This window comes from Labeo rohita, chromosome 17 (genome assembly GCF_022985175.1).
Source record: "Labeo rohita strain BAU-BD-2019 chromosome 17, IGBB_LRoh.1.0, whole genome shotgun sequence".
NCBI lineage: Eukaryota > Metazoa > Chordata > Actinopteri > Cypriniformes > Cyprinidae > Labeo > Labeo rohita.
Window position 1 is genome coordinate 8,371,238 of NC_066885.1, and position 18,794 is coordinate 8,390,031.

Here is an 18,794-nt window from a genome sequence, read left to right on the forward strand (position 1 = left end):
AAACTGTAAATTAAATTTGTAGTTTTTATGTTATCGTACAGTATGATATCTTACAGTACCCAACAAACTGGATTTTTCTGAAGCATTGTTATCCATTAAAATTAATATATACATTGTATACAGTACAGCGTTGCTGCCTGCTGCTTTCAGTCTGTTATCCTCTCAGTGTGAGCTAATCACCTTGGTAACAGAATCTAATTCTCTATGGTTCATCATTCATTAAAGCATCTGCATTATAAGATGATTAAAATGACAACGCATCACATCATTTACACACTGGCATATAGACATGTCAGGATCGTGTGCAAAAAAAATGCTTGCAATGACATCATAAATTTGTCTTTTTCACAATGTAACATCTTAAAGTTTATCATGAGGCATGAAGAGTTATCCTTTAGGTCTCAAAATTACAGCCAAAGTGGATTAAAAAATGTATCAGATTGAAGACTTCCTAAGCTGCTATTGGATCCAGCAGTAATAGAAAAATCACCAATTTCAGAATACCAACAGCATGAATGTCCTGGGAGTTTAGTTTTTTTAAAGCTCAAACAAAACTTACACATTCATATAAAGTGTTACAGTCCCTTATCTATAAACTATAAATAAAATTGCCCTTGCTATGGTCCCCTTAAGCCCTAGACTCTTAATTGTAAGTAGCTTTAGGAAGATCTCTTTGACCACATATGGTTTCCGGCTGGCGGGTCCAGCGGTGTTACGTCTTTCTTCAGCTTTATTGTCTCATAGAGAGTCTCACAAGTCAGAGCACCCATGTGTCTCTGCCATCAAGATTTAGCCGAGGGCATTGACATTTACAACCCTCACTCCACTTTTCTGTCACGAGTCTTTAATCGGCATGTGTCAGCTCATTAGAGAGAGGAGGAAAGGCGAACACAGAGAACTTCAGCTAGTCTGCAGGGGGAAATTAAAGCACAATCGTTAATCACAGGGATGTCTTACTTAACTTTGGCACAATGAGTACAATTCACTGTTTTATAGTGGAATACAATACGAAATAAGTCCTTTACTACTCAGCTTAATATAAAAAATTGTTTACAAATTGCACATACTGTAAATGTAAGTGAAAAGTTAAAAATAGAGCTGCACATCATCTGCATACTGGTAACAGATGGCATGTCAATTAATTACACCAGCTAGTGAAAGTAAACGCAGATTTAAAAATACATAAAGGGCCTAGAATCGAGCCTCGGGGGACACCACAAGATATCACTTTCTGTTTGTAAATTAAACATTTTGGATTTTGGCCATATGATTTAAAATGCCATTTTGATAACCAGTGTTACACGCAAGATGTAACTTTTGGGAAAAATCAATAAATAAAATTGTTTATATATTATATGTAATGCATGTGTAATATAAATATATACACATTTCACTGTCGCATATGTAAATATGTAAATTTCACTAAACCAAGAAAATCCTGAATGTGGATTGCTCTTCAAAGATTAAAAATCAACAGATGTCTTTATAATCCACAGAGTAGTTTTGAGAAGATGTGGGATGTTTCATTTCTTTTGTCGAGTTTATGAAATAATGCTTGGAAATCTGGATTTGGAATTTTGACAACTTGTTTATTTCACATTTCCTCTGAAATCAGACATGATTATTGTTGGCTTTGCAATGTCAGATGAGCATAATCTTACATATTCAATCGTTTGCACTTGGAACATTATAAATAAATCATTTCCACTATTATGGTGCAAAATATGGCATGAAACATAAAATACTGTAGTATGATTCTGATATATATCCTATTTATGGAAAGTCTTTGAACTAATGCTTGATCGACATTAAAACATTTCATGCTGATCTTTGACTACACAATTTTGAAAAGCAAGAAGCAATAAATAAATAAAAGTACAAGACGCAGCCTTTTTTTAGCTCACGTCAACATATACTTTCAAACTTTTTTTTTTTCATAAAAACTAAAATATATATTTTGGTTCAATCACAGATGTTAGGTTGAAAATTCTGTCAAGACTGCAATTCGTTTTTTTTTTTTTTTTTTTTTTTTATCACAACCAAAAAAAAAAAAAAAAAAAAAAACTCAAATTAGAGATTTCACAGGATCAAAACACAATCTAAATCAGTCTCTCTGTCTATATGCCAGGCTTAACATGGCAAATAGACAGCTACATGCAAAAACACTAATGCATACATGCCAAGCTGAAATAATTGTCTAATCATACAGAGGAAAATGCCAGATTGCTTTGTTTCTTAAATAATATAGCATGGTTTATTAAACCAGGAATGGAGGAGAGAGAGATCTGGCTTATGATAAATGATTGACAAAATTCTGAGCTAGATTGAAACCCTCTAAATCTATCTGTCCTATATTGCTGAACAGAAGATGAACTCTGCCATCTGGATCCTTAAAATCCACATGCATATTATTTCACTCTGAGCTTTGTATCTGTATCTGTGCACAGGGGAATAATGAAACATACACATGCAAGTGTACATGCACACATTAAATGTGGTATTGGAAGGTTTGACTTTTAATGCTTTAGAAACAATAAAGGTTGCTTTGTGACTATATTTTCATGACAGTTAGAGAATTTCCCAATAAATTACTCACCCCCCTGTCATCCAAGATGTTCATGTCTTCCTTTCTTCAGTTGAAAAGAAATGAAGGTTTTTGAGGAAAAATTCCAGGATTTTTCTCCATATAGTGGACTTCAATGGGAATCAGCAGGCTGAAGGTCCAATCTGAGGTTTCAATGCAACTTTAAAGGCTCTACACAATCCCCGCCGTGGAAGAAGAGTATTAATTAGCGAAACAATCGGTAATTTTCTAAAAAAAAAAAAAAAAAAATGTATAAACATTTTAACCACAAATGTTCGAAGTCAGTAACTATTGCCGTTGTGTATTTACATTTGAAAGTTCACGTGTGGTTCTTCGTCTGTGTACCTGGTTCAAAAAGGTAGGATGAAAAATTCCATATTTTCTTCTCAAAATCGTCCAACATCATTATTTTACCTTTTTATGTAGAGGGCATTTAACTTTCTTTGCACATTTACTTTTTAAACACTGAGTCAGTACTTCCACATCTGTCAAGCGTGACTTTTCAAATGTGATTTCTTAATGTGTGAAGTCCAGCTAGTGCAAGACAAGCGTTTGTGGTAAAGCATATCATTTTGTTTTTTTTGTTTTTTTTTTTAAAAGAAAATAGCCAATCGTTTTACTAGATTAGACCCTCGGCTGGGATTGTGTAGAGCCCTTTGAAGCTGCATTGAAACTGCAAATTGGTTGGCACCAATAACCTTGTACACTGTAAAAAATAAAAAACAATTTGTTGAGTCAGCTTAAAATAATTTGTTACCCTGCTGCCTTAAAATTTTAAGTGCAGTCAACTAAAATAAGTTTAGTCAACTTGAAATGTTAAGTTGTACTAAGTAACAACTTAGATATTTGTTTTCTAAACTCAACAGATGGGTAAGTAACCCAGCTGCCTTAAATTTTTAAGTTGATTCAACTCAAATATCTAAGTTGTCACTTAGTATAATTTAACATTTCAAGCTGAATAAACTTTTTTTTTGAGTTGGCTGAACTTAAAATTTTTAGGCAGATGGGTTACAAATTATTTTAAGTTGACTCAACAAATTGTTTTTACAGTGTAGGCAGCGCACTGACTTATGGCACAGTTGTGCTTCAGGAATCCTGCCTCGTGGACCTTTCCCAATCCTGTCCACCACTCGCTTCCTGTCATATCTTAACTGTCTTATCTTATGAAAAAAGTAGGGCTGCCTTTGACTAAAGATTTTTCTGGTCGACCAGTAGTCGCATGTTTATTAATAAAACTGTATAAATCATAATATTGAGCCTTTAAAGGAGAAGTTCATTTCCAGAACAAAAATTTACAGATAATTTACTCACCGCCTTGTGTCTTTCTTTCTTCAGCTGATAAGAAACTATGTTTCTTGAGAAAAAAATTCAGGAATATCCTCTATATAGTGGACTTCAATGGTGCCCCCAACACTGTAAAAAACAATTTGTTGAGTCAACTTAAAATAATTTGTTACCTGGCTGCCTTAAAATTTTAAGTTTAATCAACTCAGAAAAAGTTTATCCAACTTGAAATGTTAAGTTGTACTAAGTGACAACTTAGATATTTGAGTTGATTCAACTTAAAGTTTAACAAACATAAATATCTAAGTTGTCACTTAGTACAACTTAACATTTCAAGTTGACTAAACTTATTTGAGTTGACTGAACTTAAAATTTTAAGGCAGCAGGGTAACAAATTATTTTAAGCTGACTCTACAAATTGTGTTTTTTGTTTTTTACAGTGAAGTTTGAACTTCCAATATGCAGTTTAAAAGCAGCTTCAAATGGCTCTTAACAATCCCAGCCGAGGAAGAAGGGACAATTTATATACGTTTTAACCTCATATGTTTGTCTTGTCTAGTGTGCGTGAATGTTTTTTTTTCCGTTTTCAATATGGTCAAGACAGTTTGGACAGGTCCAAAATCTCCCATCTCTATTTCTTCCCCAACTTCAAAACTGTCCTTCGTCGCTGCAGAAGTACCGACCCACACTGTAACAATTTGTTGAGTCAACGTTAATTTGTAACCTGGCGGCCTTAAAATTTTAAGTTCAGTCAACTCAAAAAAGTTTATTCAATTTGAAATGTTAAATTATACTAAGTGACAACTTAGATATTTGAGTTGAATCAACTTAAAATTTTAAGGCAGCTGGGTTACTTACCCATCTGTTAAGTTTAACAAACACAAATGTCTAAGTTGTTACTTAGTACAACTTAACATTTCAAGTTGACTAAACTTATTTTAGTTGACTGAACTTAAAATTTTAAGGCAGCAGGGTAACAAATTATTTTAAGATGACTCAACAAATTGTGTTTTTTATTTTTTACAGTGCAGTGTTTACAAAGTGAATATGCAAAGAAGATCAAACGGTAAAACAGTGATGTAGGATGATTTTGACATTGAAGAAGAAAACGAGACGGGAGTTTTTCGACATACCCTAACTGTATTGACCCAGATTACACAGACTACGTATGCGCATCACAGAGACGAGACAAGAGGAGCATATGAGGTTAAAAAGTATATAAAATGTCAATTTGTTTAGAAAATGACCGGTCTTTTCACTAGATAAGACCCTTCTTCCTCGGCAGGAATCATTTAGAGCCTTTTGAAGCTGAATTTAAACTGTATTTTGGAAGTTCAAACTTCGGGGCACCATTGAAGTCCATTATATTTTCCATTGAAATGTATTTCTCGGAAAAAAACATAATTTATTTACGACTGAAGAAAGAAAGACTTCTCCTTTAAATGCATGACTAATGTTCCACTGCGTGTCTTTAGTAAATCTTGACAGTCGTTTTTTTAACGCCAACTGTTAGTAAATCTGGTCCTTGAGTTTTTAATGACATGCTTAGTAAGAGCAACAAAGGGTTTCTATTAGACTTGGATGAATGCATTGCTAACTTTAATAAAGAAGGGAAAAAAACCTCTAGCAATTAAGGTGTCCTTGGTGATTTCTTACACCCAGCGTTATTTGTCCCTGGTTCTTAATTATTTTCATTTATGAAGTACTGGAAACTAACACAAAGCAAGATTTGTGTTAAAAAGGCAACTTAAATTCTTGAAAAAAAAAGTATTAATGAATTTTTGGGAAGCCCAAACCAAACTCCCAGTGCACCTTATCAAATACGCCAAGGTTATTTACATGTTTTAATCTCTGATTAAAAACAAACTTCATTTTGGAAAGCAAAGAAAAAAAAAAGTGAAAAAGGCAAAAATGTTTTCCATTTAGCCATCATTCAATTAGTGCAGCTCAAACCCAGAAGCTGCAGTGTGATGATTTTCCCTAAAGCTTTGGCTGAGAGGTTTAAAAGCCCCCTCTTGCACACTTCAGCAAAGTAGTTTGGTATTTGTCTGGCGTGTCGTGTCCAAAGAACCGGGAGACTAATGAGAATGGATACATGTAGGCGGTCTGATTCCTCTCCATTAGCATTGATTTGCACTTTAAGGAGAGCGTAATTTAACCACATTCTTCTCCGCCGTAGTCTGTCTTGCGTGGAGGGAATGGAGGATGCAAACATCAGGGAAGGATCAAAGGCGAGCGAGCGCTGCGCTTCAAAGAGACCTTCAGCGTGAACACACAGGATCCACGTTAAGTCTGCCAGACATCTGAGGTGTTGCGCTGGCAGTTCCTCAATGCAGGAATGCAGTCGTGGCCAAAAAGTTTGGAAGTTCAAAAAGTAAAGGGAAATATTGGAATTGTCAAATCAAGTTTCTGTTCACAGGGAGTCAAAAAGTGAACGTAAAATAAAAAATATTAAAACATATTACTAAAAATAAAAAAGTACAGTAGGTCAAATACAAATAGGCCTTTGTTCAATCTATAGCATTATTTAAAATAAAAAAAGATTTTAAAATATTTTAAAAATGCTTTTTTTTAAGTCAACAAAACTGGTAGGCCCATGTTCATTCCATAGCATTATTCAATATAAAAATCTAAAATAAAATATATGAAAATTATTATTATTATTATTCTTATTATTAAATTTGTTTTTATTTTTATATTTTAATTTTAGTTAAAGTTTGTTGTTTTTATTATTTTTTTATTTTTTTGTTTTTTAATATAGGGTTTTATACAAATGTTCATTTTGTTTTAGTTACTGTAGTACATCAATTCAAACTAATTCATATATAACTATATAATTATTAATAATTAAAGTTCCTTTTATTTTAAGTACAAAATTCAAGTAAAAATCTTTTTTTTATGTATATTTACTCACCTATCATAACCCTGACTGTAAATGTGGAAGAAATTATTAATAAATAAATAAATTAATTAATTAATTAATTAATATTTTTAATAATTTATTTTTATATTTTAATTTTAGCTAAAGTTTGTTGTTGTTGTTGTTGTTTTAATATATGCTTTTATACAAATGTTAATTTTGGTTTTAGTTATTTTAGACATCAAATTAAATAAATGTATAAACTACATAATTATTAATAATAATGTTTATTTTATTTTAAGTTAAAAATTAAATAAAAATCATTTAAATTTACTTTTAATTACTATAAGCCTCACTGTAAATGTGGAAAAAAATATTAATAATAATTATTATTATTAATAATAATAATAATTATTATTATTATTAATAATAATAATATTTTTAATTAGTTTTTATTTTTATATTTTAATTTTAAAATATAAAAAAGTTTGTTGTTGTTTTATTTGTATTACTATTTTTTAATAATTTTTGAAATATGTTGTTGTTGTTGTTGTTGTTATTGTTTTAATATACGCTTTTATACAAATGTTCATTTTGATTTTAGTTATTTTAGTACATCAAGTTAAACTAATTTATATATAACTATATAATTATTAATAACTAAAATCTATTTAATTTCAAGTAAAAAATTCAAACATTCTTTTTTTTTTTAATACTTTTAATTACCTATCATAACCCTGTCTGAAAACGAAAAAAAAAAAATAATAATAATAATAATCATTTCAACATTGCCAAATGATCACTAGAACAAAGTAGCTAACAACAAAACAACAACAAAGGATTGGATATTTTGCCAGATATCTCCTTTGTGATAAAATAATTTATATCTTTGAATGAACTTTTTCAAACTCAATTTTCTATCCATGACTGTATTTGGTACAAACTCCTGCTGAAATGAGAGAAATGAGCAGCACTAAATCATTTTTAAGTTCTTTAACTTGAAATCCTGAAAGGATCTGCTGGTGATAAATGAGAACAATGATATTGATCCCTGCAGTTTATTTTGATGTTGTGTTATTAGTTTTATTGAAGTGGAGGGAGCTGAGCTCTTTCACTTGAAGAGTGGTGAGTCATAGATGTTTTGAGATGCAGCAGACTAATATTCCTGCACGTGACATTATCATATGTGCATAATCTCAACGGTGAGTCGGACTGTATCAGTATGCCACTGTTCTTTATTCACAATGCATGTGCACGTCTAACGGAGGGGAAGCGTTTCAGTGCATCTGGATACTGTCAATCTTGATTGACATTGTCAATAATCCTGACATAAGCCTGACGCCCACTGATTGGCATTAACACTGCTGGTGAGGAAACTGATGAGGAATCTCCTGACACACATGCAGCCGAAGACTGTAGTGCTCTTCTGGGGTTATTACATCACTATATTTAATATTTTATGACCACTAGAGCAGTTTGTTAACTTTAAGGATTTGCATCTCTCACTGAGGAGACTTCTTTAGTTGTTTGTTTACTTGACTTCAAGATGCCTGATCAGTGCCGTTAGAAGTTCTCAGTAAAGGTGCTGAAGAGGCAGATTCAGCGTTGAGCAGTGCTATTTTTCTGTCAATGACACTGCACTACTTAATGTGGTTTTAGTACTGGTGCTCCTGGTTAGAATGTGGTCAAGCCTGTCAAATTCTGCAAATTAATTAAAAATAAAATAAAATAAAATAAAATAAAATAAAATAAAATAAAATAAAATAAAATAAAATAAAAAAAATAAAGAACTAAAAAAGACTTCAAGTAAGTCAGTCTTTTTTTGGCCACCCAGTATAAAATGTATTACTGTATTTACAAAATAAAAATAAAATATTAATTCATTAATTCATTAATTAATTATGTGTAGGATCATATGTAAAGAAAATATATGTGAAAAAAATAAATAAAATAAATTGATAAAATAAAATACGATAAAATAAAATAATAAAAAAGGTCATTTTTTAAAAAAGAAAATACTGTATACTGAAATACTGTACTTACATGCTTTTATTGCTGATCATTTTGTTATTTTGTGAAAATAAATAAAAATAAACAAACAAAAAAATAAATCACATAATCAAAAAATTATATGTAAAGAAAATATATGTATAAAAATTATAAAACAAATAAAATTTAAAGTCAAATAATTTGATGAAATAGAAATAAAATAAAATGAAATAAAATAAAATAAAATAAAATAAAATAAAATAAAATAAAATAAAATAAAATAAAAGGCTTAAAGTAAGTCAGGTTTGCCATCCAGTATGAAATACTGTGATTTTGAATACTGTGATGTGATTTTGCATTTAGAAAGGACTGGATGATGTTAAGGCTTTAAACTTCAGCAATTAAAAAAAATAAAAATAAAATAAAATAAATAATATAATATAATATAATATAATATAATATATAATAAATAAAAAATATATATAAAACCACAAAAAAAAAAAAAAAAGAATGTCACACCCCCATTGGACTGTTTGTGTTGGTTGCTCCCTTCTTTGCCCATATTTGGTCGTTCCTGTTTCCTGTCCTTTATTAGTTTTTCACGTTTCCTGTGTTTATCATCATTAGTTAACCTGATATCACCTGTGTCTTGATTAAGTTCATTGTAATCATCTATCTTTATAAGTTGGTTTTAGTTCAGTGTCTGTCGTCCGGTCTTGTCAACGTCAATGTATACAGTAGGTCAGATTTCTATGTTGATTTCACAGCAGTTTGCTGGTCCAGTATGAAATACTGTATTGACAGGAATGTTTCGAGCTGCTGTAGAAAACCCAACAGACCATGACTGAAAGAGTTTCATCCTTGCCCTTTAAAGACATACAACATGAATGAATGTCAAACTCTCTTATCAAACCCCAGAGCGGATCAAAGGCTCGCTCGGTGAAGATTCCTCCACGTTCCCTCAGAGCCGAAGAAGAGCAATGCAAGTCATCAGAGTGGCTACAAAAGCAAACGCTCTCCATCAATGTCACTGCAGCTTCCCCAGATGCAGCTCGAGCATGCAGTCAGGCAGCGCTGATTTCCCACTTCTGCTATCGATCATACGCCACCAGCCTTTTTCTAGTCAGACAATTCTCACTCAACAGGGGAGAGATGCATTTATTGAGGGTCAGGGTTTATCTGTGAGTTATACACATTTGATGAAGAGGAACGGCCCGTCATGGACACGCCGCGTCTTTTAGAAACGCGTCGTCTCAGAGACCAGCGAAAGATGATAAATCCATTCAAATACACAGATCAATGCGAGACCATTACTCTTAAGAAAGCTGTTTCTTTGTCCTTACATATGTTAGTCAAGTCAGCCAAATGAAAACCTGAGCCCTGTGCGAAAAATCGATAAAAGCATAATGTAGTATTTTCTTGGTTATTTATGGTTCCTTTATATCCTCTTTGATTCCAGCAGCATTTACACCTGTGGCAGATGCTTTACAATTTTTTTTTTCTTTTTAATGTTTTTATTTATGTTAAACCCATGATCTGGATGTTGCTAGTGCAGCTAACACGATGGAATGAAAAAATAAAATAATGATATATTAAAATGTATTGAATAATGTGCAGTTTGCTAGTGCACCTGCCTGCACTGGGATAAATGTAAAAAAAAAAAATAATAATAATAATAATAAAATAATTATATATATATATATATATATATAGTTATAAAATAAAAAATAAACTAAAAAGTATTATTGAAAAATATACAATAAAAAATACTAATAAAAAATTAATAATGTAAATTGTGCTATGCTCCGTTCACAACTATCTGCCACACCACTGAAATTAAATTTAATTAATTTAATTTAAATATTAAAAATTATATGCTTATTTAAAATGAATGAACATGTAAAGTTGGTGCATCTGCCCACCACACTGGGATAAATAAAATAAAATAAAAAAGTATAATTATTAAATTATTGAATAATTATTATCCATCACACTGGGATAAAATAAAACAAAATAAAATAAAATAAAATAAAATAAATATTGGACGTAAGTATAGTTATTAAAAGAGGAATATAAAATAATAATTAAAAATAACTGAATAATGTGAAATGTCCAATGTTCTGGTCACAGCTGTCACAACACTGGAATGAATAAAATGAAATGACATGAAATCATAAAAATTATTAAATTATTTTAAACAAGTGAACTATGTGCAAAATACTAGTGCATTAGCCACCACACTGGGATAAAAATAATAAAATAAAATAAAATAAAACACAATATACATGTACTGAAAATGAATGTGTAATATGCTAGTACGACTGCTGTTGCACTGGGAAAAAATAAAATAAAATACATAAAATAATAAAATAAAATAAAATAAAATAAAATAAATAAAATATAATTATATGCTTATTTAAATAATCTAATATATTCATCATTGTTAAAAGCCTTCAACTATACTACACACCTACTTTTTTTTCAATATGGTCAAAATATAGTTTGTCCTATGTTTGTGATGCTTCTCTGTTTTGTAGGACTAAAGGGCTCAGACAGTTTTGGGAGGAGATCAGGCTGTCCCATGATGTGCTGGATGAGGACCTGAACACTGCCAGCTGTGTTTCCAGTCATGGAGATTAAGTGCTGAGTTTGAGGTTTGGTTTGGACTTTGGTTTAGTCTCAGCACAATCTGTCCCAAGCTCATGCAGCTCAGGAGACGTTACAGATGACTCTCTGGCAGTCCATATCCATCCTTAATCTGCTGTATCAGTGCCATGTTATGAGAGATGTAGTCATCAGTTTTATGTAAGATCAATTATTTTGAAATACTTATCCCAGAGCACTTCTAATGCATGCAAATGCATACAGTACATTTTAGAGAGTTTTAAAATAAAAAGTCATAAAAGCAAGTTTCAGAGTCTTTGATTAATATGCACATTTAAACATCTCTTATTTGTGTGCTAAAGCATGAAAGGTTGAAAGGCTGCTTGTTTTGAAGATGCCGGTGAAGTATTAGCATTGTAAATCTAATATTTTAGTAGGCATTTCTGGTATCATATGACAAGGTATCATTTAATAGGACATTTTTGTACCTGATAAAGTCCATTAGCAGAAGAACGATTAAGTAATGAATCATTAAGATCATTTATACTAAACCGGTTGAAATGATTCACAAAAGGTTCACTTTGAACAGTTCAGAACAGCCAAACTGAACTGACCTTAAAGGATTAGTTCACTTCCAAAACAAAAATTTCCTGATAATTTACTCACCCCCATGTCATCCAAGATGTTCATGTCTTTCTGCAGTCACAAAGAGGTTTTTCTCCATATAGTGAACTTCAATGGTGACCAAGCTTGAAGGTTGAAATAGCAGTTTAATGCAGCTTCAAAGGGCTCTACACGATCCCAGCTGAGAAATTGATATACTTTTTAACCACAAATGGTTTTTTTATATGCCACAGCATGCATGCACAGCAAAGAATCATTCATTTGAGCATATTAAAACGTTTTCAAAGAACCAGTTCACAAAAATGAATTAGATTTCATCAAGAAGTACGTCCTGAAGTCACTCATTTCAACTGCAAAAACAGGACAAATGACATGCATGCTAAACAATAGCAGGATTCAGTGACGTAAACATGAATTAAATTGCTTTATTTCATTAGGCTTGTCTATCCATCATCTTTCTGAAAGAAGCTCTCAGAAGACAGGAAGAATACTATTTTGGTCTGTAGTCTACTGTAGAGGGACATCTCATTATGATAGATCTGTCTCTTTCTCTCGCAGTCTTTGAGATACAATCCTTTTGAGTGGCCTGAAATCATTTATTCTGTGTTTCTCTGAACTTCAAGGACAGGGGAGTGTCTGCGTAGCAAACACCATCGTCATCAGATGTGACGGGAACCCAAAACTCCCATTCACATTAGAGCGATGCTGTGAAAAAAACCCTTATTAATAAATAATTGGCTTTCAAATGGCTCTGAGAAAACTTTTATGTAAAGGTATTTGGAAGGCCCTTTTACATTTAAAAAGTTGAGTTTTTGGGCTAGTAAGCACTTTGAAACACATTAAAAAAGATCTGCAGGTGTGCATTATGCAAATGACTCCTTCTCTTAAGCTTTCGGAGCTCTGAGCTGTTTCAGCCAGTGTAATGGCTTTCAAAGGAACCCCAGAGGTCCATTATAAAGAATATAATAGTCCATTCGTCCTGTTCTAAAACCAACCTAAATGTGACTTTTTGCCATCAAACGGCTTCCTCGTTAACAATGACTTTAATAGGCTGTATGAATAAGTCTAAAAGAGGATATGTTGAAATGAAAGCATAAAGGTGTCGATTCACAAACATAGGCTTTTTATTTTCTCTGTAGTTGGGCATCTGCATATTCCATTAGCAGCCAGTTAAATGAGAATGTATCACCACATGGGTGTTTCACTTGTAGCTCATGCACTTTTATGTGCGGAAATGTGTTCATCATGGTACTTTAATGAGTATTTATTGAGTGGAAGGTTTCAAAAATGTAAGAAAGGAAAATCAAATTCAACAAGAGCGGCTAGGGTACGTTCTGATCTGTTCTGTATTGTGGACTTCGGAGTTTGGCCATCTTCAGTGAGAGAGAGTGCGCTCAGCCCCAAGGTTTTTCAAATGGCATCAGGAACAAGTGAACATTGATATATTGCCTTAAAAATTAGACAGTGAAGTTTGAAGGAGAAATCCACTTAAAGAACTACAATTTACAAATAATAAAAAAAATTGTAAGATTTTTTAGACGTCTCTTCTGCTCATCAAGCCTGTATTTATTTGATCCAAAGTACAGCAAAATATTTTTACTATTTAAAATAATTTTCTATTTGAATATATTTTAAAACGTCATTTATTTCATTACTCCAGTATCATGATCCCTCAGAAATCATTCTAATATTCTGATTTGCTGCTCAAAGAACATTTAATATTATTATGTTGAAAATAGTTGAGTAGAATTTTTCAGGTTTCTTGAATGAATAGAAAGTTCAGAAGAACAGCATTTATCTAATAACATTATAAATGTCTTTATATCACTTTTGAACAATTTAAAGGATCCTTGCTAAAAAAAAGTATTAATTTCTCTAAAACTAAATAGATAAAATTACAGTGACTCCAAGATTTTGAATGGTACAGTGTATAATGTTACAAAAGCTTTTTATTGCTGATCTTTGGAGCTCTCTATTCATCAAAGAATCCTGAAAAAATGTACTCAGCTGTTTTAAAAGTGATAATAATAGTAATAATAATAATAAATGATTCTTGAACAGGAAATAAGCATATTAGAATGATTTTTGAAGGATTATGTGACACTGAAGACTGGAGTGATGATGCTGAAAATTTAGCTTTGATCACAGGAATAAAATACACTTCAAAATAAAAAGCGGGTATTTTAAACAATACAAATATTTTACAATATTACTGCTTTTGCTGTATTTTGGATCAAATAAATGCAGTCTTGGTGAAAAACATTAAAAATCTTTTGACTGGTAGTGTATACTACAAAACGGCTTAGAATAGTGCATAATTACATGAATTGAGACGCACCTTGTTAATTCAGACATATAACTCTTTTTACATACTGTTTCTCACCTACTAATTAGTATGGGATAAGTATGAGATTTCAGATACAGCCAATGTTTGTAAATGCTGCTAAGATCCCTCCTTATAGAGATTTACTGATTCAACAGTTAAAAACCACTCTTGGGTGGATGAATATGTGAGATGAATGAGTCATTGAAAAGTGAGTTGATTTAGGTGGTCCTAAAAGACAGATTGTGCAAGTGTGCTTGGTTTGAAACGAAAGGATTTAAGTTGTGAAAAGTCAATGTATAAAATGAAATAAAAAGTCGACTTCCAAAACAAAGATTCACATATAATGTATTCACCCCCTTGTCATCCAAAATGTTCATGTCTTTCTTTCTTCAGTCGTAAAGAAAATATGTTTTTTGTGGAAAACATTTCAGCATTTTTCTCCATATAATGGACTGATACGGTGCCCCGATTTTGAACATCCAAAATGCAGTTATAAACGATCCCAGCCGAGGAAGAAGGGTCTTACTAGCAAAGCGATCGGTTATTTTCATTTTAAAAAATACAATTTATATACTTTTTAATGTCAAACGCTCGTCTTTTCTTTCTCTGCTTGGACTGTTTTTGTTCCAGTTCATGACAGTTAGGGTTTGTCGAAAAACTCCCATCTCATGTTCTTCCTCAACTTCAAAATCGTGTTTATATTGCTGTTTTATCGCTGTTTTACCTTTTTTGTTAAGGGTGTTTGATCTCTGCATGTTCACGTTCCAAACACTGGGTCAGTACTTCAGCAGCACTGTAGGATGATTTTGAACTGATTTTTGAAGTTGAGGGAGAAAATACAATTGAAGTTTTTTGACATACCCTAACTGTCTTGAGCCAGAATACACAGAGTTCATGGAGAGAAAGGCAAAATGAGCGTTTGAGATTAAAAAGTATTAAAATTGTATTTTTTTTAAAAATGAAAATAACCAATCATTTTGCTAGATAAGACCCTTCTCCCTCGGCTGGGATCGTTTACAAACGCATTTGGGATCATTTGAAGCCGCATTTAAACTGCATTTTAGAAAGTTCAAAATCGGGGCACCATAGCAGTCCATTATATGGAGAAAAAACATAGTTTCTTTATGACTGAAGAAAGAAAGACATGAACATCTTGGATGACAAGGGGGTGAGTACATTATATGTGAGTCTTTGTTTTGGAAGTGGACTTCTCCTTTCAGTAAAACACAAGGTTTGCCTTAATTAAACATGTATGGTTTTATATATATATAAAGAAAGAACACATAACTACCGTTCAAATGCATGGGGTCAGTAAGATTATTCATTTATTTATTTATACAACAATTCTTTCTGGTCCTCGAATCTGATTGGCTAAGATAAGTGCGTTATTTTTAGTGATCACGGAGCTCTAACCGTTTCACCGTTTGTATCACTCCGCGTGCGGAAATCTTCACAGCGAGTGTCATGGCGGACGCCCAAATCCACCATAGTTTTATAAATAATACTGTTTAATACTGAAAATGTACTTTTTAGACTTTAAATATTAGGTTTGTTAATAAAGATATCGAGTATTTGAAATTTTGCGTCGACATGTGCCGCCGAGTGCAGCGGCCAGATCTTCTGGAATTTTCCGCTGGCTCTGATGTCTCTACAGTGGGTAAACATTAGACATAATTCATTCATTCATCTAATAGGCAGTCTTTGATCACATTAATCTATTATTTGTATTTGGTAACGTTAACTAAGTTAATTCTTTAAGTCAAACCGCTGCCTTTGTACTGACAGAATTGCTTAGGGACTTTTATGAAGGCTGTTGTTGTTGTTTATGCAATATTATTATTTAATAAATAATATTTCATATAAATAAAAGTAGTTCATTACAGTATTTATTTAAAAAAGATATATTATTCCGCCATTAGACGGCGACAAAGACTGTTTTTATGAGTGAGTCAGCAGTAAAGACTTTTATATTGAAAGAGAGGAAACGCTGTTGTAAACGGAAGTTGTTTAACAACAATCTGACGAAATGCACCGAACAGCTCTGTCATCGGAAATCACCCTTAACCGATAAAAGGATACCACAAAGATATTTTGGAAGAATGAATGCTTTATCACATTCAAGTAATCACACTCGCAGTCCATCTCTTTCCTAATACTCTAAAGTTACATAATAAAATTAGCTTTTAATACAGCAATACAATAAGCTTTTAATGAAGCAACTCAACTTTCCTTCGTTACTAGTTTTAAAGTGACATTTTCGAAATAGTAATGAAGGCTTGGGCTCTGCTGAAACTGTCCACTTGAGATTTGAATCCGTGGCAGAAGGAAGTAGTTCGCACAAAAGAGTATTTTTAAAGACACTCCGTTGTTGTTTCTGATGTATTTACACACTTGCGCCGTTAAACTGTTGTATAAACGCAATATGACACTTGCAGGCAAACAAGAAACTTCCTTTAAAATCATGTTCTTTAAAAAAAAAAATCTTAACAACCCCAAACCCATTACTAGCAAATCTGTTAATTTTTATCTATAAAAAAATGTATAGATGTTTATACTCAGAACAGGGATTTATGACTTCATTAATGAGCATATATATATATATATATATATATATATATATATATATATTAAAGGCATTGCTCCTGTTGACTCAAAGTCTGTTTTATCGTGCTGCCAGCACTCCAAATGAACAAACTTTAAGTGAAGTGAATGTCTACAGATATGCCCTGCTCAGTATGTGAGAAGCAGTGAACACTTTGTTGGGACCCTATGAATTCGAATGCTGTTAAATGCTGAGCTCTTTGGCCGTGTTTGCGTTTGGTGTTGATTACAGCAGCATCCCAGCTGTGTAGTATCTGAAATTAAATCACTCATGTCTGCCATGCGGTTGAAACAAATTTTCCTCTCTCATTAAATGCTACTGCTTGTGATAAAAGTACCTGAAGAGAAGTGTTGGCAAGCTAATATTTGATGGTTTGTGTTCTGTCACCAAACAAAACGCAACAATGAGGCCCCATTCACTTTTCGAGAGGAGCGAAAATGAAGAATCCGACAGTTCATTTAATAGCTATCCATTTAAACAGAATAAATATGCCGTGAATTCTAATGCGCCGCTTTTACACCACCAGCCAAAGCTTTCAGGTTAAATGATAGATTCTTTGCAGGATACAAATTCAATCTAGAAAGGTGATACATATTTTGTTTTTTAAACCAGTAGTGAAATGTGAGCCAACCTTCAGTCTTTTCGGTTGAACACTGTCATAGGCAGCCTATAATTGAAGTGCATCATATGAGAGGAAAAAGAGAGATGCATATAAACAAACAATAACTATATGCTGATTCCAGAATTAAGAAGGAAATGCCTCAGAAACTTTTCTGTTGGCTTATTTTTTTTATTTTATTTTTTTATAAAAATGTGGTCCCTATCAACTGTTGTTGTATGGAAAAGAAGGGAAAACATTAATCAAAATTACACGTTGAGGGGTTGGCTGATGTAATGGCATAAACCAAAAGAAATATGTTAGCCGATATAGACCTGCTTTTTGAGTTTATATCGCAATTATGCCAGTGGCACTGAGTGTCCAGCAATACAGCATAAGAAATTTTACTCTCCCTGAGTTGGGAATTTAAGTGATGAGATTAAAAAAGCATGTTGTGTAGTCGCAAAAACAAACACAGCTCGAGGAGAGCAGAGTAATTCATTTAATTAACTTATTTGAGCTGGTTCTTTTAATTAATCATTTTCTCTGAATGAACTGACTGCATATGATATTAAAACTTACTGAACTATTGATGCTGTCATGCAAGTATCTGTACACTGGATAAAAATCTAAAAGAATGATATGTTTTATTTCAATGGAATGTTTTGATAAATAATAAATAAATGGAATGAAATTCTATTTCTGCATGTTTTAAATGCATTCTGTTTCTTCCTTTAGAAAAAAATGCAAATGCATTTATAGGAGAGACAAAAGGAGTTCAGAAGTGTCATATCCAACCACTAGTCCAGAAACAAGCTGAACGTGAAATACATCAATAAATGAAAGAAGCTGTTTGTGTGCAGTGCTAATATTAGGAAATAATATAAAACCTCCCTAGCTGAACCATTAATCTCTGAGTTGTCATCTGAAGACATTGATCATAACTCAAAACAGACATTTATTGACTGATGATGTTCTTAATCTTAGTATCTTAGATCTTATAATCATATTTTAGCTCTTTTGTTTTCGTCTTTGCATAATACATGACAAAGTGCTAAAATGTATTGCGGATATCTTTATCTGAACTAGTGATGGGTCGTTCTTGAACGATTTGTTCATTTTGAACAAATCTTTAATGTGACTCGGGACGAACGAGTCATCTCGGGGAGTGATTCGTTCAGTCGCGTATGCGCAACATCCTATTAGGTTCTGTACTGGAATTAGTTCACCTGTTTTGAGTCTTCGGGTTTGTGGAGTCGTTCGTTCACCTTATGGGGCTGTCACGTGTTGAATGAATGACTTGAACCTGAAGACTCGAGAGAT